This window comes from Aulonocara sp. 'chitande type north' Nkhata Bay, linkage group LG8, assembly GCF_057382095.1.
Source record: "Aulonocara sp. 'chitande type north' Nkhata Bay isolate Kocher_YH1m ecotype deep benthic linkage group LG8, A_spYH_male_GT1.1, whole genome shotgun sequence".
Classification (NCBI taxonomy): domain Eukaryota; kingdom Metazoa; phylum Chordata; class Actinopteri; order Cichliformes; family Cichlidae; genus Aulonocara; species Aulonocara sp. 'chitande type north' Nkhata Bay.
The window spans coordinates 25463514-25485741 of NC_141351.1; the positions used below are offsets into that span (position 1 = coordinate 25463514).

At 42.5% G+C, this 22228-nt stretch overlaps 1 protein-coding gene across 2 annotated transcripts in view; it reads left to right on the forward strand.

Annotated features, from left to right (window-relative positions):
• The window catches only part of LOC147324091 (glutamate receptor ionotropic, delta-1-like), a 599369-nt gene that overhangs the window by 118865 nt on the left and 458276 nt on the right, over nt 1-22228 (forward strand). The gene's annotated exons all lie outside the window — the stretch shown is intronic.

A 22228-nucleotide genomic window follows, 5' to 3' on the forward strand; every position in this document is an offset into this window, starting at 1 on the left:
CAGCGTAAAGGAGATGAAAGATGACAGATGCAGGTGATTAACAAAAGGAAGGATCCAGAAATAATTACATGGAGGGAGATGAATGATCAGGAAAGAGAGAAACGCACTTTGAAGATATTAGAGGAAGAGGTTTGGGTTATATAAGAGAAGAAAAACTGGAGAAACAAGTACGACAGTTTGACAGAAACAGGAGGAAATGTCCAGGATCGATGGACATGAGGAAGGAACCGTCACCGCGCTGACGAGAACCGAAGAGCCCGACTGTGGTGACCCTCAGACACGCCTCGAGTTACTGAACGTGGACAAAGAGGCAGTTAAGTTAAAATGTCTGAGAAACTCATTCTGAATGTGCAGCGGTGCTTTATGTTAATGTGTGGACAGAGGACATCTGTCCCTCCGTCCCCTCCTCGCACTGTCTGAGCTGTTTTTTTATCTTCTGTTGGTCTGAAAGGAAAACACTAAGTCAGTCTTCGATCTTCTTCTTCTTCTGCACCACTATCGTGTCTTTCTCTGGTCGAGGACCTTCAGTAATGGTGACACCAGCACTATAGAACTTACCTTACCTGCTGAAGGTGGCAGCTGCACACCAACCTGCTGTTTGTTCATCCCAGCAGGACGGTCCTGAACACCACCTTTTGGCAATCGACCGTGAATCATTGAAGCTCCACCTGCCGGCGATGGAGGGGTGGAGGTGGGTTGGGAGACGGTGACGATTACTGGTGTCTGATGTTCATCTAATGCACGAGTCAAAGCCAGTGTTTTGGTTCCATTTCCATTTAAAATGTCCAATGAGACGGAAAGTTAGAAGCAACAAATGGACTCTGTCACACACTGAAGTCTCGCTGCGTTCATTGGGTGACTGAGCAGTAAGACAGCATCGTAAATGGGCCGTGAAAAGTGGCTAAAGCTGTGGACGAAGGGTCTAACTTACCAAATATGCAGTGAACTGAAGTTTGATGATTACTTCTGGGAGTTACAGGCAGATGGTTTATTTCATCTGGATATGAAATCTCAATTCCAAAATAAAAAACTCAGAAGAAATATCTGAGTCCTTGGGTTGTAGCACGCTTACTGAAACTGTGGGATGTTGTTCATTTGGGTCCTGACATATGCAGGATTATCGGTGATTATTTATGGGTTGGTTGAAAATAGCTGTTTAAATCCTTTTGTATTTGCACTGACTGCAGCTATGCTGTATGGATATGATGAAGCAGGAGGATTAGTTCAGTTTAGCACTTTTCTTGGTCCGTGCTCATCTTCTGGAGTCCATCAGAGGGCCGGTTAGAGCAGCAAGGCTGACGTGGTTGGACATGTGCACACGAAGGATGGTTGGATGTTGGAGATGGAGCTGCCAGGGTGGAGGAAAAGAGGAAGGCCTCTGTTTCATGGATGTAGGGGAGACCGGGGATAGTTGTAACGTGGGTCAGTTGTAACACTTCCAATTTCTCCAATCAGGGCTAAGTTTCAAATGATGTGACTCATCCTGTGCATGCCCAATTCAGTTCTGCTATCACATGTGAAAAATCAGCACATTTTGTCAAACACAGACAATTTAACACGAAAAAAAGTAAGTTTTTCTACTTTATTTCAATGTGTAATAGCATTATCTGCTTTGCAGTTAAACTCATCAAACTTGAATTATGTTATTTGTATGTCTATGGGGATATATTCTGTGTAGGTCTTTAGTGCTAATGTTTTAGCCGTTGGCTGTAATCTTAGCTAGTTCATGGCTATAGGAGTCTGGGTCAGTTGTAACAATAATGCAGATGTTAAAACTTACCACACTATTACTTTAACTTATATTAAACAAGTTGGGGCAACGACATCAGCAGAGAGGGGTTCACTGGTCACATTTGTATATGCGGTTAATGCCATTGGCAACACAATTCCTCCACTGTTTGTGTTCCCACACATACATTATGCAGACCACTGTGTCAGAGATGGACCAGTAGGAAGTACTGGTAGTGGAAATAAATCAGGATGGATGCAAGAAACAGATTTCCTCATCTTTCTGAAGCAAACCACACCAAGGTAAGCCATGATAAAAAGTAATGGAATTGCGATGCTGGTGAACAACTACATTTTTTTCAGCTTCATTGTTATGTTCAAAATTGGTGCAAGAGTTGTAGGTTATAATGCCCACTGAGCCAATGAGGCCAAACTCAAGGAAGACCAACCAAAATTAATGAAATATTCAGTTGCAGAAAATTCCATAATTTGTCTTTTTTGGGGGGTTGGAATATGTTCAAAAGCTAGATTTCTGCATTCTGACACACACACACACACACACACACACACACACACACACACACACACACACACACAGCTACATTAATGGCTCTAAGTGCATTCATGTGTTGAATAAACAAAGATTACATGTTAATATTTTGTTAGTACCCTTATTTCATTGTGTTACATTTCACCCCAGGATATGTTACAACTAACCCAGACTATGGGGTCAATTGTAACATTTCACTCTTTGTGTTTGAGACCATACCATGCAATGGATAATTGTGCTGCAGAGAAAATAGCTGCACTATTTAATAGCAGAGACATGTAAATACTTTGCATTACATTTTGAATCCACTACCTTACCTCTGGGATGATCAGGAAGAGGAGTACAGAAGTCTGGTGAGGAACTTTGTCGCATGGAGTCACACAAACCACCTGCAACTCAACACCTCAAAGACTAAGGAACTGGTTGTGGACTTCGGGAGGTCCAGAGAAGGTCCACTGCCGGTTCAGATAGAGGGGGAGGAGGTGGAGGTGGTCAACAAGTACAAGTACCTCGGGCTGTGGGTGGACAATAAACTGGACTGGTCATGCAACACAGAGCACCTGTATAAAAAAGCCCAAAGCCGACTGTACTTCCTCAGGAGGCTGAGGTCTTTTAACATCTGCAGGAAGCTCCTGAGGATGTTTTACCAGTCGGTGGTTGCTGGAGTACTTTTCTATGCTGTGGTGTGCTGGGGGAGCAGCACAGCAAAGAAGGACTCATGCAGGCTGGAGAAACTGATCAGGAAGGCTAGCTCTGTGGTCGGCATGAAGCTGGACACTCTGGTGACAGTGGCAGAGAAAAGGACATTAAAGAAACTGATGGACATTATGAACAATGCTGGGCATCCTCTGCACACGGCCATAAACAACCAGAAGAGTCTGTTCAGTGACAGGTTGCTTCTCCCCAAGACAAGAACTAACAGACTTAAAAACTCCTTTGTCCCACACGCCATCAGACTGTTTAACTCCTCTCTGGAGGGGAGAGGGAGGGGAGACAGGGGGACAAAGGAGGGGGGAACAACTAAGCTGTAGTGCCTCTTCACCTCACTGTGCAATACCTTGTGCAATACTTTTGTAAATAGTCAACGGTGCAATAGACTCAATACTTGAAATGTGCAATTCACTTGTATTTTTATTTTTTATTCCTATTTATTCTATTTATCCCCTTTGTATATTTTATTTATATTGTCTCTGTATTTATATATGTGTGTGTGTGTGTGTGTGTGTGTGTGTGTGTGTGTGTGTGTGTGTGTGTGTGTGTGTGTGTGTGTGTGTGTGTATATATATATATATATATATATATATATATATATATATATATATATATATATATATATATATAAAACAATTCTGTAACTGTAACTTCGGTCGTTGCTGTGCTTTTTGGAAGTCGAATTTCCCAGAGGAACCCACCCGAGGGATTAATAAAGTTCTATCTTATCTTAAAAGAGCTCCAATTTACAGACAGAAATGTCAAAAATGTTACAACTGTCCCCGGTCTCCCCTAATGAAGCAGGGCATGCAGAGGGTTGGTGACACATGGTGAGATGGAGGCAGATGATCAGCAGTGACAAACCCTGAAGCCAGAAAGTGCTCTAATCAGGCTCATCTGTGAGTTTAGGATGAGAACAGGAATCTAAGGACGGGTCACGTCATTTGTTGTGCCACAGAGAGTCTGACGACAGCAGGAGACCCCTGGGAAAGGCATCCGTTCTCTTTAGGCTGCACTGAAAACTGCAGCGATGTGCCACGGAGGCTTTAGGATCCGATTTACTCTCCCCGTGCCGATGCAGCTCGAAACAATTTGTGTATGATGCGCTCACATGTCAGATTTCAGCTGTTTGTAGACACAAAGCTCCTGTTTGTTTCTAATGGATCAACACCGTTTGTCTGGCAGCTTGTAATATTTTCTTTCTTTTTTCTGCCGTGATTATAATTCACTGGCTTTTTTTAGCACTCCACAGCTCTGCCTATTGATCCATTGATCCAGGAATATCACCTTCTTCCTCATTATTGGCTGACAGTGGTGATGTATGATATACTGCTGGAGGTTTAGCAGAGTTCAAAGTCTCTTATTCCCATTAGAGCGCTTCTTTGTAGGTCGGTGTATCCGCTGCTGCGACCAACCCGCTCGGATACTGAGGTTCAATCTCCACCAGCAATGACCCACGGCTCAATCCGGCCTCTGTGTGCCGTTTCTTCCTTTGACTCCAAATTCGTCGTAGTTCCTTTTTATTCATTTCACATCGCAGGCCCTGAATGATAATGGCATTGTGGAATAATAGGGATTCCTTTGTGGTTTGTTTGAATCGTAAGCCTCGGACGGTGGAAGCGTTTGAAGTCCTCTCACAGCTCTGCAGGCTTCTGTTAAATCAGACTGGATGACAGTGGTAGCTGATTTTAGAAATAGAAAGCAGCGCTAATATTTCTGTTCCAGCGCCAAAACTCATGTGTGCCATGTTGTTTCAAAGCCTGATCAGGCAGCTTTTTCCCACTGCCTCTGTGTTACAAGTACCCCTTGTTGTTAATCAGTAAATCAGATAAAAATACATTTATGTCTGAAGAACCTCCGCTGCTGAATTTCAGCCAGTAATAATGTTTTCACAGAAATCATTCGAGTTGCATCCAGCTTTTTGTGAAACAGATGCGCCAACGCTCCAATAAATCTCCTCAGGAACCTTTAAAGAAAATGAGATCTGAACAGGAACGCTGATGTGCTGGAAAAGAATAGTTTGAGTGCTGTTTTCATACGATCATGCAGTTCAGGATGAAAGTAAAAATATTAAGAAGAAAACGATTCCATTCGTCCTTATTTTCTTTATTTTTAGTTATTTAACAGACGTGTATTTTAGTCTAGAGGTTTAGAATAAACTCCTAAATATATCTGAAAAACTGGGTATAAGTATATATGACCATTTATGATTTCATCTTTTATCATCTTTCTCCTGCTCCACCACTGCTTGCTCTCCTGAACTCGAGTCCGGGATCTAACCCACCAACAGATGCATCAACTCGATGTTGTCACTCTTACTTATTGTGAGGAAATGAGATCTGCGACCCTCCTGAACCAGATAAACAACAGTAGCTGGTTTTAAGCTAACGTCATGTTAGCCGGTGTTGGAGCCATTTGGATACTCTGGGCTACAAATCTGGTTAAGAGAACAAAACAAGTGAAAATTCAGTGTTTGGGGCTCTCAGAAAGATTTGAATTACATCTAATTTCAGTCATTTCTCTGTATTAGAGGTCTGATGTATACACAGCATTGGATAGTTGCTACCAGTGTCTCAAAGAAAGAATGCTTCTGGGTTTGAGTGATTATCTGAGGAGTTTACTGGTGAAGAGATTTCCTCACCATCCTGTAGAGGTCCAGTCGTCTTTCTCTATTCTCAGTGGATGTTTTGCTTCATGCATTGTATCTGTTAAGTATCCTCATAACTGGTTTGCTCATGGTCATAAAACAGATTCCCCTCATGCTCAGTTGGTGTTGCTGTTATGACAAGTCACCTGACAGGATGGTGAAAGTTCAGCGAATAGTGGAGAAATGATTGTTTTTATGTTTGTTTGATTTCTATCAGCATAAATACTCTGATTACTCTGAAAAAGCCTTTGGATAAGACATTAAGTCAGAGCGGTGAAGCGCTGCGGGGAGATGCTACTTTTTCTTCCGTCTCACTGTGTTGAAATTTTGCAGGTACACTTGAGATTACTGCACCACTTCATCCTTGACACCCCTTCACCTTTACAGACTGCAGCTCCTCTATTAGCTGAAAAACAACCGTTCAGTCTCCACATCACGTCCCTGCCCTCCTCCTGTCCACACCTGCTGCTAAAATGACAGAGGCACAAAACAGGAAATCACCTCCTGAACAAAGCTTCATCACCGCGCGCGCGTGTGCTTGCTTGTTAACCTAAAAATAAAACACCTGAAATAACTCAATTTTCCTTGGAATAGGATGAATCTTTTTAAGTTGAGTAATGGGAAAGATGAGGAGATGGTGGAAACAGAGATTGTGCCATGTTAACAGAAACAGAACAAAGAGCTGAATGTAAATAGGACAGGAGAAGAGATGATGAGCACAAACCTGTGACAGGAAGACGTTTACAGAAATACTCTATAAACCCTGAGATGGGCTCATCTCTCACAAAGATGGAAATGAGCAGTTAGAAGTGAAAGTGTGTTAAAAACAGAAAGTAAAGGATGGTTCATGTTAGGAACTCTGATATTGTGTGATGCTGGGCTGCTCTCTCTTTAATAGTGCTGCATTATATTTTAAAATCTGTAGAATAATTAGACACTAAAGCCTAATAATAAGTTGTACTGAGCACAGTACAACCAAAATATTAAAAAATATTAAAAAATTTCTAGATTCTGGAGCCAAGGGTAAATAGTTGCACTGATCAGCTGGTCTTTCAACACCTTAATGTCTGTCCAACCACTTTAGTTGGAAGCTGATTGGACAGGTAGACTGCATCGCTCTCAGACAGGTTGGTGAAAATGTGCAAACAAAGCCACGCTGACAGATTACCGACACGCTCCACTCAACCTGAGTCGGTTCAGTCTGGACTCAGCTATATTCTGTATTCTGGTTTTATGTCTATAGTAGATCAAGGGTGCCAAATGACTTTGTTACCTTGCAGTTAGGGGTGGGCGATATAAACGATATACGATAGAAACGATATAAATTTGGCCAACGATAGAGATTTTGACTATATCGCTCTATCGCGATAGCGCATGTTGATGATGTCATCAAGCTGCGCCTGTTGTGGTCGAAAGCATCGCAGCGGCTACAACCATTATCATCTGCAAATTATGGCGGGCAACAGTCACAGCAAAGAGATGAAGCACTTTTGAAATATGGGGAAAGCCAAAAACTGCGCTTCCTCCACTTCCGTAACATTGATTCATTAATGCTGAATTCTCTCGCAGCTGCTCTGTTCCCATGTTGTTGCAGTATATGAATGACTAACCTCGTATTGTGGATGAATAATCTCAGTTGTTCTCCTGACTGAAGTTTGGCCCGTGTACAGCATCCTGCAATGCGATTGCATTTGTCCCTGACCACCAGAATCCGTCACGTTAACTTTTATCGAGTGGGAAAAAAAGTTGGTGTTCACCCTCCAGCTTCACTGTGCTAATGTTATGCTAACATAGCTGTGTCGCTAGCGATCACGTAGCACAACATTATATACCAGGTAGTCCAACTTCAGTAACTCTGCAAACGTCACTGCTGTTTAGTTTCTGTCCTCATTTATGTTGGAAGTGGTAGCAGAGCTGTACGTTTGAATTAGTTTCAAAAATCTCTGTCAGAACATGGTATGACATGTTTAGGTGGAAACTAGCGAGCTAACTTCCTGTTAACTTCTAACTTTAATAACTTCTGTTTTCATGGATGCCTGGATGTTAAACTTAATTGTTACACCTGGTAAAGCAGCAACGCTGATGATTTTATTAAAGATGAAAGAATTTAGACTGTTTTTAACTCTCAGTGTTCGTTTGACTTTGGGACCTGATGCAGACGGAGTTTTGGACCCAGATTACGCCACGAAGCTCCTCACTACGGCAACCGTAATGCTCTGACAATCCATCAAAACATTTTTAACAGATTTCTGCAGCCAAAATCTGTTCGATGTCAGTAAGCACAACCAGAATTCATACATAAGGCACACTAGATTTTTGAGAAAATTAAAGGATTTTAAGTGTACCTTATAATGTGGAAAATACGTTACACAGAAGAAAAGAATATAGCGCGATATATATCGTTACCGCACGTGGTTCAAATTATATCGCGATATGGATTGTAGGCCATATCGCCCAGCCTTACTTGCAGTGTAGTCTGTCCTGCAGCAGCTACGTCACTATTGTGGAGGTATTTCTTACATTCTCTTTAAAATCTATGCAATGGTAATTTCTGTGCATGTAGTTGATGTTTGTGTTATCACAAACTGATTGCATGTAAATGCCAACTTGACCTTGTTTAACTGCAAACTGATAGCCGACTGAATCCTTCTTATTGATATCTTTACGCACCAAAGTTGCCTTGAAGGCGTCTACAGGCTGCAACTAGACCCGGTGCCCCTCGGCAAAGCTACAAGACTGCATGTTTTTTTGCACACGCTAACAATCGTTTTGTTCGTCTCGGTCTCCCTCCACCACTTTCCTCGTTTGACTGTAGCATAAAGCATACCCTGTTTTATCATCCTTATGGATTCCAATGGGACCATAATTTCCAAAATGAACCTCATGGTGTATTCGATCAGACTTGAAGCTATCGAACCGAGTCCATGAGATCATCAGGAAAGTGTTTACTGAGGTTGTAGATCAACTGCAATTGGGTAATCTTCTCAGAGGCTTTAAAGCAACATGACTGCAGATGGGCTGCTGACCATTAGAAAGACTGCAGACATAAATTCAGTTTTCAAAAGCTTGTTAATCTTTCTGTGGCCCAAAACAACAGAAATACTTCATGTGCAAGAATATTAAAGCAATACTTGAGTAAAGTACTTGAGTAAATGTATATTCCATCACTGGTCCTACCCATGCTCTCATCCTGTTGTCCAGTGGAAGAAATCAATTAAGATGAGAGAGCTGTGAAAAGCACTAACTGTTAATGAGTGTATAATAAACGAGTTATTAACTTTAATAAGGCATCGCTCTGTTTGTTTGGTAGCTACAAATTTCTATATTAGTGCATGCTTATCGCCTCATAAACACAATCAGATCTGTTTATTTTCAGAGTGATGCAATTCTGTTATTAGTCCTTACATAGCCTTCGTCTTTTACATTTAATCCAAGGATAAGAACGCACAGTGTTGCCATGGAGAAGGTTAGGAAGTAAAAGAAGAACAGTTGAAAATAAATAATTAAGAAGACCAAAGACTCGGAGCAAAGATTCTTCTCCGGGATGTGACCGTGACGGGGAGAAAATAACAATCTCCTATCAGCAGCAAACGTGATGCGTTTGCCCGTAAAAGCCCGGCGAGCAGGACTCTCTGCAGCGATCAAACGAGCAACACAAAAAGATGAAGGAGGGAGGACGCAGCGGCCATTAGATGTGTGCTGCTCGTCCTCAAAGGGAAGACACACTCGACCGTAAATCCTCCTCCATTGTTTCGACTCTGCCTTTGGTGTGAGGTCGTGCGGTGTGGTACGGCGGCTCAAACCGAGACGCTGCCGCTGCTTTCATTACGCAAGACACTGCAAGCACGCCGGCACAGAGGAGGAAGAGTGGACGGGGTCAAAGCTTTCTGAGGACTCAGATCTTTGTTTCAGACCAGAACAGAAGTTTGCTGTTTGAAATTTGTTGTCATTGTGAATTTAGGAAAAAGAAGTAAAGTCGACATTTTCTGTGCATTTCCAGCTACATTAAATAATTTAGTTGCAATTGCAGTAGAGTGCACAGCTTCTACTTCATTTCCTTTAAGCTAGAATTAAAGTTAGCTTAAACTTTCTTCTGACTGGCCTATGATGTTACACAGGATACCCCCCCCCCCCCCACCCCCCCATGACATCAAAAGAACAGGGGAAAATGTATATGAGCATTTCCCATTTTGATACCTCCAGTCACGCTGTGACCGCAGTGTTAAAAAACTCACTTTGCTGAATAAAAATCCCACCAAATGAGGTATAAAAACATGTTCTGTGTGGAGAGACTTTGATGTTCAGTTTAATCTGAATACTACTTGCCTTACAGAGCTCTGTTACTTAGCAACATAGTTGGCGACATGCAGTAAAGTTTCGTTTTTTATTGTTTTTTTGAGAAAACTATTCTGTCAGAGGTGAAAATTGTAGTTTTCATAAACGCCCGGCTTTGCCTCGGTTTTACTGATTATCCACATTAAACAGTGGACACAAAGTTAGACACACAGTGAGGTCGTCCTTATATTTTAAAGGAGATCATCATAAAGGCAGTGCCTCAGGCTGCGCAGCCCAGTTAAGTACAAGTACTGTAGCTTTTCTAAGTACTCTACAAAATTGAACTTGACATTTACCACCAGGGGGCAGTGTTTTAGCGTGGCTGAGAGATAAACTGTGATTCTCCCCATTTGGCGAATATCAGGGAAACTTTAATGTTGTTACTTGCGTACAGGTGTAATATTTTCTCTAAAAACAATCAGCAAGAAATTAAACTTTTATTTGACCAGGTTGAAAGTTCAGCATAATCGTGCATTCCCCAATTCCCCATTCTCCTTTGATATCGAGCAGCGTGGTTTCTCTCTGGCAGTTGGTCCAAGGGGTCATAAGGTTTGATTCCAGGCGGTGTTTGCTCTCTGAATCACTAAAATCCATGTCGTTCATCTGAATTTTGTCAAAGAGCTTCGAAATCTATTGCAAGAAAGTGCGAGTTATGCTAGTTTAGCTTCACTTGCTGAAGATGAAATCACAGCGTCTCTACTTTTGTGTTTTCTCACGAGATTTGAAAGCTTGTAAAGCTTTAGCTGGAGCGATATATATGTTAGTAAATGCTTACAATGCAAAATTCAGATTTCTTTTAGTGAAACACAAATCTGATTAGATCAAAGTTCTTAAGGAAGAGCAGAGGTCCAGATGAAGATGGCAAATGAAACCAAAACAGCAACAGGAATGGAAATGAAGCAACAGAATGAGAAACGGCGTAGTAAAATGACATCAGCTAAAGTCCTGCTGTTTAATAATTCAGCGAGCAGCCCGCGGGAGGCAGGAAGGATGGAGAGACGGAGAAAGAAACGGGTGAAGTGGTTGTGTTTAAAGGCACGGCGTTTAATAATTCAGCGGGTGGCGTCTGGTGTGGCTCTGATGCAGCAGGTGGCTGCACTGAAACCAAAAAGATCACAGAGAGAATGAAAAAGCTCTCTTCCTGTCAGAGATGCTGGGATGAGATAAAATGAGACGAGGCTGTGGGGAAACTGGGACATCGCCGTGGCGACACCATGCACGACCCAGCGGTAGAGACCGAGCGTTGACTGGAATGAGCAGTGTTTAACATAACAATTCCAGTCAGAGAGAGAACACTTCCATTATGTGCGCAAGTCATTTACTCTCCTCCTGGAATGGCTTTTTGATGTACTTTCACTCGCCGAACTATAAATAAATACATTTGTACATGTTTCATAAAACCGTCGTCTTACTGCACATGTTAAAAATTATATCTGTTACACAACATAAAAACATAAAATCTTACGAATTACAGCAGATTGAACCAAACTGATTGTGCTGCCGGTCAGGTCGAGCTCACACAGTCCGCTAAAGAATGGAAATCACATGTCATTTGTTCCAGTTGCTGCTCGTTGGCGTGCAAATTTCCTTCTCTGGCAAAAAATATTCTGACTGCATTTAAACAGTTGTTGAAGATTTTCCACGTCAATCAATTTTGCATAATATGAAATTCATTAAAGTGAACAAAAACAGTCCAGTTTACTCGTCAGCAGGGTTTCACCGTCAAAGAAACATCAAATGTTTCAAGCACCAGGCTGAATTTGTAATTGCTGCTTCCTTCATAACTGATGACAGCAGCTGAGATGTAACATTGAGGGACACTGTCGTTACACATTGAGCCTCATGCCTCCAAGTAAGTAAGTAAAATTTATTTATAAAGCGCTTTTCACAGATAAAAATCACAAAGTGCTTTACAACACAGGAAATGGCAATATAAAAACAATATAACAGTAAATAAAACAATGTAAAACAATAAAACTATAAAAACAGCATAAGAAGAAATTAATCAAATGCTTTTCTAAATAAAAATGTCTTCAGCTGTTTCTTAAAAGAATCAATGGAGTCCGTGCAGCGAAGAGACAGTGGGAGAGAATCCCACAACCGTGGTGCCACAGTCTGAAAGGCCCGATCACCACGAGTTTTAAAACGAGTGCGCGGTACCACCAGCAGTCTCTGATCTAATGACCTTAAAGCCCGAGAAGATGTATGTGGTTTCAGCAGGTCAGATAAATATTGAGGAGCTTGACCATGCAGGGCCCTAAAGGTTAGAACTAAAATTTTAAACTGAAACCTAAAATTTACAGGCAACCAGTGAAGGGAGGCCAAGACTGGAGTGATATGCGATCTTCTCTTGGTGCCTGTTAAGAGACGTGCTGCAGCATTCTGCACAGTCTGAAGACGATTTAAGGCTGATTTGTTAAAACAAGTAAAAAGGCCGTTACAGTAGTCTAAACGAGAGGAAATAAAAGCATGAATAATCATCTCAAGTTCAGGCTTTGACACCATTAGTCTGAGTTTAGAAATATTCCGTAAATGATAAAAACAGTTTCGGACCAGCTGCTTAGACTGCTGCCCGAGCGACATCGAGCTGTCAAATATGACACCGAGATTTCTAAGGCTTGATTTTACAGAAGGGTCTAAGAAGCTGATATCCTGTCTAAAAACCCACCTGTGCTCTGACGCTACAGAAACAGTCCTTCTACACACTGAATCAGTGAGCTCTATGAACTCTTTCCTGACCAGTTTATGTTCACAAATGCTGGTTTTATAATCAACGTGCAGTGATAGAAAATGTCCTAATTATGGTCCCAGCAAGAGTAAAACAGGCAACCCATCACAGTCTGTCCACAGTAAAGAGTACCAGTCAACGAGCTGGATGATAAAGAACCATCCTGAACAACTGCAGAACTTCAACGTCTCATGCAAACTCAAGAACTACAAGAACAAGCTATCCTCCTGGACGTCGTTCTTCCACTTACACAAAGAAACGGGGAACTGTTTCAGGTGCTGCTGTTGAGGTTCTTGTTGCTTGTGTTGACGCTTCACCGTCATCACCGATGTCTCCACAGAGAAAGCTCAGAGCAACTTTGGACAGTAGATTTGGGCGAACAGGGCCTTGGTGTTGTTATACTGTAAAACATTTCTTCACTGTATCACTGTGTCTGGTATCTGCTCCGTCAGGCTAGTGAGGGCGTTATCCCTGCAAACTGGCATCCCACATTTTATGACTACGTCAGCTTTTAACTACCGAGAAATGAAAACGCACAAACAGCCAATGAGCAGTCACAGTAAGATGGATAATGTTTCCTTAAATGTGTTTACTGCAGGAGGCGGACAAAAGCGGTTACTCTATCAGAAGGGTAGCTGTGACACACACACACACACACACACACACACACACACACACACACACACACACACACACTCTGACAGTGCCTGTCATTATTACACTCCCCGTCTGTGTCCTCGCTGTTTGCATACGACCAAATAACATCACTGAGGGCCGTACATGTGTGCGTCTCCAAATATTAGATTATGTTCAACACAAACATTGCCAACAATGGCTGCCATTATCATGTTTCTAGCAGCTCCTGAAACACACACTGTGTGTGTGTGTGTGTGTGTGTGTGTGTGTGTGTGTGTTTACAGTCTTGGATGACAGCTCTTTAAAGCTGCTTTTGGGCACGTTAGGGGAAAGAGTCAGCAGTTAGCCAACACCGGGGAAAACGACCAGCGAGCAGAGCTTGCAAAGAGGGATCTTAAGTTGTTTGCAGTTGCAGCAACATGTATTATTGAGCAACTGTTACATATTTAAATCCTACTGCTCGCACGATGAGCAGAAACATAAACTTGAGGAAAAAAGAATTAAGGAAAAACGGAAAAACCTCAAGGACGGAGCGAACGCTTCACTCGAGAGTAATTGTAAAGGACAGAATGGCGAGATGTTACGGGCCAAAACATGGCTGCTCAGTCTCTTGTTGATGACCCTGTGTCCACTGGCAGACCTTTTAGAGATCCACTGCTTACTTTGCAAGCAGGATAGGTAGTCTATTCCAAATGTCATCATATAATATAATCTCTCCAGCAGCTTCGGGGCCTCCCTCAGGGTCTCCTCGGTGTTGTGGGGATTCACCCAGGAGGCCCGATCTCAGCCCACCATCCCCACAACACAGAGGAGACCTGCCCAGATATCCGAGCTCCTCACCCTGAGGATTAAATTTAGAGCCTTACTCTTTCATCACTTCTCTAATCTCATGGCTATAGCTGTGGATTGGGATGCAGATGGATGGGTACACTGAAAGCGCCGCCTTCATCCAAACTGTTTCAGGTAAACTTTGCTTTGCAACAGGAAGAGTCAACCTAAAATATGCGCACAAGTATTCAAGACAAAGGAAAAAATGAGGTTCGGTTTTTGAATATTGAAGACATTTGATTGAAACTGCTTTAAATATGGTGTTATTAATCCCCCATTAGTGGTTTATGTCGCTCTTTGGGTTAAATAGTGTCCAAATATCTGATACCACAGATTTAGATTGTATGGCCGAAGCTTTGGGTTGCACATGCTCATTCAACCTTTGTTGTACAAGGAGGTCCGCTGCAAATAATTTCATTGGCAAGTACTCAGAACAAATAAACGAGCGGCAGCAGCAGCAGGGGTCCTCCTGCTCGCCTCAGCCTGGTTCTGCTGGAAGTCTCATCCTGCTAAAAGGGAGTTCTTCCTCCCCACTTTCACCAAATCATTGGTCTAATTTTGGAGTTTTCTGTCTGTTGAACTGATGTTGTGAAGTGAAAATAAACAATGCTGAACTGATTGATCAGATGTTGTTTGGTTGGACTGTTGGTGCTGTCGCAGTGCGCACTGAACATATCGGGCTGATTTTATTCAGTGGAGCTGAACAGAAAACAAATGACATCTACTGCCAGTTTTACACTTGCTTTAAATAGAAGATCGCAGGTTATAACCTGACAGGCAGACGTAAAGTTAAGCTCAAATATTTAAACAGAGCTCAGCTGCAGTTTTGTTCTGAGTTTTTTCTCACTCCTCCATTCCTTCACACCCGCTGTCTTATTACTAGCAGCAACTATATCAGGGATATGAAATCAACTTGAAGAAACGCGTTCTCCTCTTCCCTTCTTCCTCTTATCTTTCTGTCTCAGGGGAAAAACCTTCCAAATGTAATCAGTTTCAGGGTTCAAGTGCTCAAGTATCACTGTGTCTGCATCAGCTGCCGGAGCTCATTGATTACACTGAGGGATGAATAACCTGTCACACATTTCCCATCCATTAGAGCAGGAGAAAGGAAAAAAGGTGCTTTATGTTCTGGTGTAGCTTCCAGAGTTCATCGTCTCATAATTGAGAAAGCAAATTACAAAACGAGGAAATGATATGAAATCAGGTCACTCGTTAAACTGTGTGGTTTGTCTATTTCAAGACTCGCCTGTGTTTCTGCTTTCATTGTCTACTTTCATTTAAAAAAAAAAACAGTTTTCATCATCTCTCTGCATCCTCGACACCTTCCCTTCCATCCTTACTTCCTTAACGTCTGCCTTCCTCCTTTTTCTTCTAAAGCTTTTTATGAAATCCTGAACTTTAATATTTGGACCTGCACAGTCATCTAATCCAACCACTGACCTAAAGCAAACCACAGAATAATGACGCATAAGTTCTGGACCATCACTTCTATTACTGGTAAAAGTTGACCTTATTTATACAGCATGAAGGTTTTCAGGAGAGGTGATTTTCTCATAGCCACAGGAACAGGATCGACACTGTGAGATGGACCGATATGCACGTAAAAACATAAACGAGACGTTGAGTTCAAGCGATAATCCGGATTATGCACGATAAAGTAATCACTGCAAGAAATCAGAAAGATATAGATCTCCATCGTTCATGTAAAGAGAAAAAAATGCTTTGGATTTGTTTAACGTGAACATCTGACTCTAATGAGCTTCACTCAGAGACGGAGACAGACCTGTGCTGAGGGGGAACGAGCCACCAGACACAGAAAGCAGTCTGAGATCAGAAAATCAGGTGTAAGAGGCGGAGGGCGGAGCCAGTCCAGTTCATCCAATTAATTTTCTAATCGCCTGAAAATAACCCCAAAGGTTGTTTAGCTGCCAAATGAAATTATCCATGTAACTGGTCTGAGGTGAAACCTGAACCAACCTGTTAGATTAGTAAGTCGCTGGGCTGGTGGTAGTTGGAGCAGCATTTATACAATGGACTGTTCCATATATGTCTTTGGCAACAGTTACACAACTACAACCACAGAGGAAGAAGTCACAGCTGCAACAGGAAACACATGACAACAAACACAGCTGTGTGGAAGAGTCACGAGGTCACCAACGCCGTCCTCTGTAAATGTAAGCGTGCACTGCATCACTGAGGCTCACCTGCCTGCTATTTCTGATCTAATTTGTTAGGCGAATGTTTTTGTCTCATTAGGCAAACGAGGCAAAAACAGGGTTTGAAAGCCAGTGTTTGGTGTGACCTGCTTTATCCTTCAGCACAGCCTGAGTTCACTTATCTTGTGTTTTGTTTACCTGCACACTTCTCCAGGCTTCTCTAAAGACATTCAGAGCTCTGCTTTGGATGTTTCTGCCTTTTGTTCTGTTCTCCATCACGATGTTCACTGGAGTGTTGAGGTCTGGGCCGATCCGTGACCGATAGCGTTTCACCGTGTTTCTATCCACGTATGTTTTCACTGCGACGACTGCGTGTTTGGCTCGATGTCATCGCTCCATCAGAGCTGGTGCGTCAGCCCGGGTTACGTGACAGGAGTTGGAAAAGCTGAAGAACACGATTCAACTCTTAGTTTCTTTCACTGGATTGTTTTCGTTGAATGATTCAGTGTTAAGTGACTTAACGGGTCAGGTACAAGTACTGGACCAAAGATGAGTGAGAAGCAGTGAATGTTTAAAGAGAGACTTTCAGTGATCACGTTGAAACTTTAAAGTCTGGCTCTTTGGGGCAAATAAAAAGAAATGAGTGCTGGCTCAACACTTTTGCACACTGTGGAAAAGGTTTCTCCCATAAAGTTTAATGCAGGATTCTGTGAACGTCATATCTGTTTTATAACATCATGTTAAACTTCAGAACCGTTTCTGTTTGCAGTAATTTAATAATCGGTCAACAAATCTTCTAAAAATGACAGTGACACACTTATATTTTAATATACAACAGAATTAGAGGTCAAATTTTAATGTTTGCCATTTTTAGAAAAACAAATCATGTATCTTTCCATCACTTCTTCTACTGGATGTTTGTGGTGTTGAGTTTTTCTCTGCCTGAGGCTTTTTCATTCAACAAGAACATAGAAATGAAAATAGATTTATCAGTAATAACACATAACTTCAAATTACTTTGTGGATTATCATTATTTTAACAGCAAGTTACATTCTTATATTTATGTGTCATGTATATTTCCAGTGTGTCCAGCTAATAACTCCCACACATGTTTAGCTGTGCACACATGTAGGAAACAAACAGTAATAACAGCATTAATGTACTGATGACTGGGTATGATCTCTGGACCTGTGCAATGCTGTTTAATAAATCATATCTACACATTTACTGACTGAAACCAGCTGCAAACGTTCAAAAAACATCAGAGGTTTGATTCATCCCATCGTGTCCTGGAAGTCCTGCCAGTAATTTCACTCCTTTAATCACATTATTTTACTCAAGTTCAGAAAAAGTACAATTTAAAAAAAATCTATTATTTTGTGAAACTCTGGCTTTTCACTGGATGCTGTGTAAAGGTTAATATGTCGCCACACAGGGCATGAAATCCAGACGTTGCCATGGTGACGCTCATCATTGGTTTTGAAGATTCAAGGTTAAACTTTAATGTTACCCTGTATGGATGAAAACATGGAGGTCCAAGTTCTCCGCTAACGCTCACAAGCTTGGTTAGCAAACTGCGTAAATGTGTGGATGCTACGCAGAGACGCAGATTAGGAAACTATTAGGATTTCAAACTGGCGCACATGGTTACAACACGTGTCAGTGTTGGTTAGTAATCTAATCAAAATGTTGCAGAGAAGACACACTGAAGACGTCCGGCCCAATGACTCGAGGTCAGGAATGAGGTCAAGCAGACACCAGCTGATGCAGGCCTACACCGCTAACTCTGAGGCTGTCCACACAGGCCAGAACTGTGCCCTGCACCAGGCTGTAAATGTGCTCTTCAACACCTAATTTGTCCCTTTGATGAGTCTGCGGGGCCACAGCTGGTGGTTAGAGGAACTGCAGCTCTGTCATGTTTCAGCTCCCTGATTTGCTCCCTCTGCTCCTCATCTGCTGACATTTTCTTCTTCGCTTTTCTTCCCTTCTCACTTTAAACCTTCTCCACTTCCTCCCCGGGTCGCCCCCGCTCCTGACCTCCCCCCCAGCATCTCTCTGAGCCTCCCTCCTCTTGCTAGCTGACTGGGTCACCTGTTTGAAGCTCATAAATAACCCAGCAAAGGGATAAAAGGCCAGATAAATAATGAAGCAGAGGTGTGGCGCTGGCCTTTCACATCCCCACCGCTCACGCTGACAGCTGTAGCAGTTGGTTAGCAGCTGCAGGACAGCAGGTCGGCTTATACATTCAAACGACCTGGAATTGGTTTTGTCATTTTATTTCCTTTTTTTTCTGCTTTATTTGAACGGGAGCATAAAAAAGGCGGCAGTTATGTAAGCACGTAGGCCAAGAGGTATCTGACAGATCTCCACCAGAGACGAAAATAACCTGCTTTAACTTCCTTCCTGTCATCCGGATCAAGATGCAGACAGTATTTTAAGCTATTTCAAGAAAGAGGCAAAAAAAAGCAGGGAGAGTGGAGCAAAAGTAGGTCGTTTTGAGTTTCTCCTGTGACTTTTTTTTAAAGATGTTGAAAGCACAAAGGAGTGTACGCAGCGAGAACTAAACGTGTTGCGGTTTTGATCAGAGGATGAAAAAGGAGGACGTCACGATGCCTCGCGGTCAGCTCGTCTCCGCGCTCCTGCCGACATGAAAGCGCGTATCGTTCAAACACGTTTTATATTTAGCAGCTCAGCAAAACACACAAGGGGGGTGGGGGGGGGCGGATGAAGTTCTCCGTCAAAGGCTCATGATGGATGACAGTTGAATTAATTATTCAGCAGGGCAGTTCGTTTTCAGGGTGAACAAGACTTTAAAGCAAACTTGGAGTTGTAGCAGGAGCAGTGCTGTGGGATTCAGTGGGAGTGTTACGTTAGTAATGGCTGTGGGTGTCGCAGAGAGCTGCACTCACGTTTTCCAAGTAAGAGGATCGGTGGTGGTAAGGTTAGTTTACAGCGCCTGCAGTACAAAGACGGCGAGGCTGACTCCAGGTTTCAGTGAGTTACAGCTTTAAAAGATCATCGGACATATTCATCAGATTTTGATGTGAGAGTACACTGGGTTGTGTCGATGCTATCACTAGTAGAGCTGATTTATTCCACCACAAATATTCCATACTGCTGAGGTGTTTCTGTTGTTTTGTCCTGCTGCGAGCACATGCTTAAACAGGGGCAGAGGCTAAGTATTCTGCCAGAGTGATACTGTTATTATCAGCTGCTGTGATCAGGTTATCAAAGTCTCCTGCAGATGGTCAGGGGATTGTACATCTGACACACACACACACACACACACACACACACACACACACACACACACCTACCTTGCACATACTCGGTGGCAGTGAAAGGATTAAGCAGAATTTTATCTTTGATGTGGATTAGACTCTGATTAAAATGTCGCCTGGAGGTTGTATGTAAGAGCACGTACAGTGAAGCGTGTGTGTGTGTGTGTGTGTGTGTGTGTGTGTGTGTGTGTGTGTGTGTGTGTGTGTGTGTGTGTGTGGGAGCCTCCTGTAAGTGATTGATTGTGTTCCTTGTGTTTGTTATGAAATCAGGCCTGTGTGGCATAAATAAGGAGAACACAGTGGAGGCGGAGAGGGGCTGAATAAATGAAAGTGAGGGTGGAGGAGCAGGAGGTAGTGGATTAGATTTACTGCTGCACACTCACCTTGTCACCTCCACCTGGCGGGCAGCATCATCCAAAAGTAGACCTGCTGTCATTAAGCAGCAAAAACTGCAGTTCCTCTAATGTCCACTCGAGGCTGTCTCAGAGGGAGTCCCAAAGACCTCCATGTTAAAATATCCAACACAAAAAATAAACATGGTAAAACTTTTTCAGCTTTATCTGATACGTGCACAGAAACAGCAGTTGTAGCTGTTAGCCATGTGCTAGGCTTCACCTCAGCTAACTGGAGTTACTGATCTGGACCCCTGAACCTTGTTTTTAAAGACATTATCTGATAGAAAGTACAAGTACAGCTCATGTTGCCTGAGGTTGTCTTTGCATTGCAGAAGCAGAGCTCAGACCCCCGTGGGGCCAACGTTTAAGTCTGTCTTTTATATACAGTCTATGGCTGCCAAATATCATTGGTGTAACATTTTCATTTGTGAATCTGTAACTTTTATCTGTGAGATGACTGAAAATACAAAACTAAAGCTCAGAGTAACCAAAGGTTCACAGTAGCCTGTAACACATGGGAGAGATTCTCATCTACAGTTTGTTAGTTTGTCTCTTTGCTGCCCTCAGGTATCACGTGTGCTCCCAGCTGTGGGTCTTTACAGTGATATGAAGAAAGAAAGAGGCACTCTTTATCTCTCTCTCACACACACACTCTCTCACACACACACACTCTCTCACACACACACACCCCGCTGTGTGTGTCTCATCCAGTTCATCAGACCCTGAGAGCTGATCTGGTGTCAGCTCAGTTACAGTTTACAGGCGGATGCTGACAGACTGCTGATCGTGGATCTTCAAAAACATGCAACCACAGCAGTGTGTGTGTGTGTGTGTGTGTGTGTGTGTGTGTGTGTGTTCATTGTTTTAGTTTTCACAATCTTTTCCTCCTCATCATTCTCTCTCCACCAGCCAGCATTTCCCATCAAACATCTGTCTCCTTTACTACTTTCTCATCCATCTCTGTTATTGTGTGTGTGTGTGTGTGTAGGGCTGTGCGATATGACCAAAATCTCATATCTCGATATAAGACATTTATCGTCCCCACAATTTTACATTTTCTGTAAATTCTGACTCTCGGGCAGCTCGACTTGTGTGAAGTGTTTTCAGCTGGGTGTCGAGTGTTTTGACCGATGCATGAAGCTATACATTATATACATTTATACATTATATACATTTTATACATTTATACATTATATACATTTCTAGACATACGATGAAATGGCCACCATTTGTTCTGTGAGTATTTATTACACGGCGTGCTGCGGGGGAAACGCCTCTTCTAAGGTTTATTTTCTAGCACCTGAGGCTCTTTTTATCTTCTCGTCCGTAAACACTCTGCAGACTATTTCACGTGATTCACGCGATGGTTTAGTCATTGTTGCTAACGACAACGCATAAAAACAGTCACTTGTCCGTCCGTAGTGTGGTTATATTGAATAAGAGAAAGAGAGAACTTTAAAAAAAATTCTACAGCGACCATCAAAACGATGAAAAAACATTGCCGTAAACAGTTTATTTTGCGACACCACGATCTTGGTTTCTGCATTTCAAATCCTGATGCTACAGTAACACTAGAGGTAACTGGACACTGTGGCGTGAGCAAACTGACTAACCTTGTGCAATGAACTTTTGTTCTTGTTGTCTTTGAATTGGTTGCATTGAGGACGGGGCCTAGGATGGAACCACTTGTGGTCAGTTGCTTTTATTCAAAGTACCTTTGATACCATTTCCTCCACAAATAGTGACAAAGTTGCTGCAGGACGACCAGAATACGAGCAGTCGGCAACCATTTGAGTTGTGCTCAACAAACGGCTTGCACTGATCAGCAGCGACTGAATCAAATTGATTGCATTGTTTTTGGCAATCTGCCTGCTTTGTAACAGGAAGTGACCTCATCTGGATGACAGGCTGAAGTTATCAGCTCAGGCTAGCTAGCTTGATTAGCAATCTGCATCCATACACTGAATGTGGCAGAACAAGCTCTGAAGCATTTGTGGTTGTAACTGAGGCACAGTTCAGTGTGCTGCAGTATTAGCATAGCACTGTGTCAGTGATGATTAGCATTAAGTGTCATTCAGCCAAGCATCTCGTTTCTTCTCTTTGTCGTCCTTCCTCTCTGATATTTCTGTCACCACCTTCATCTCCTCAGCTGTCCATCTACCGCTCCCTCCTTACATCTTTCAGCTAAGGCTAAAGGTCTCCAGCCTCCTCTAATATCAAAGCCCGATCCTC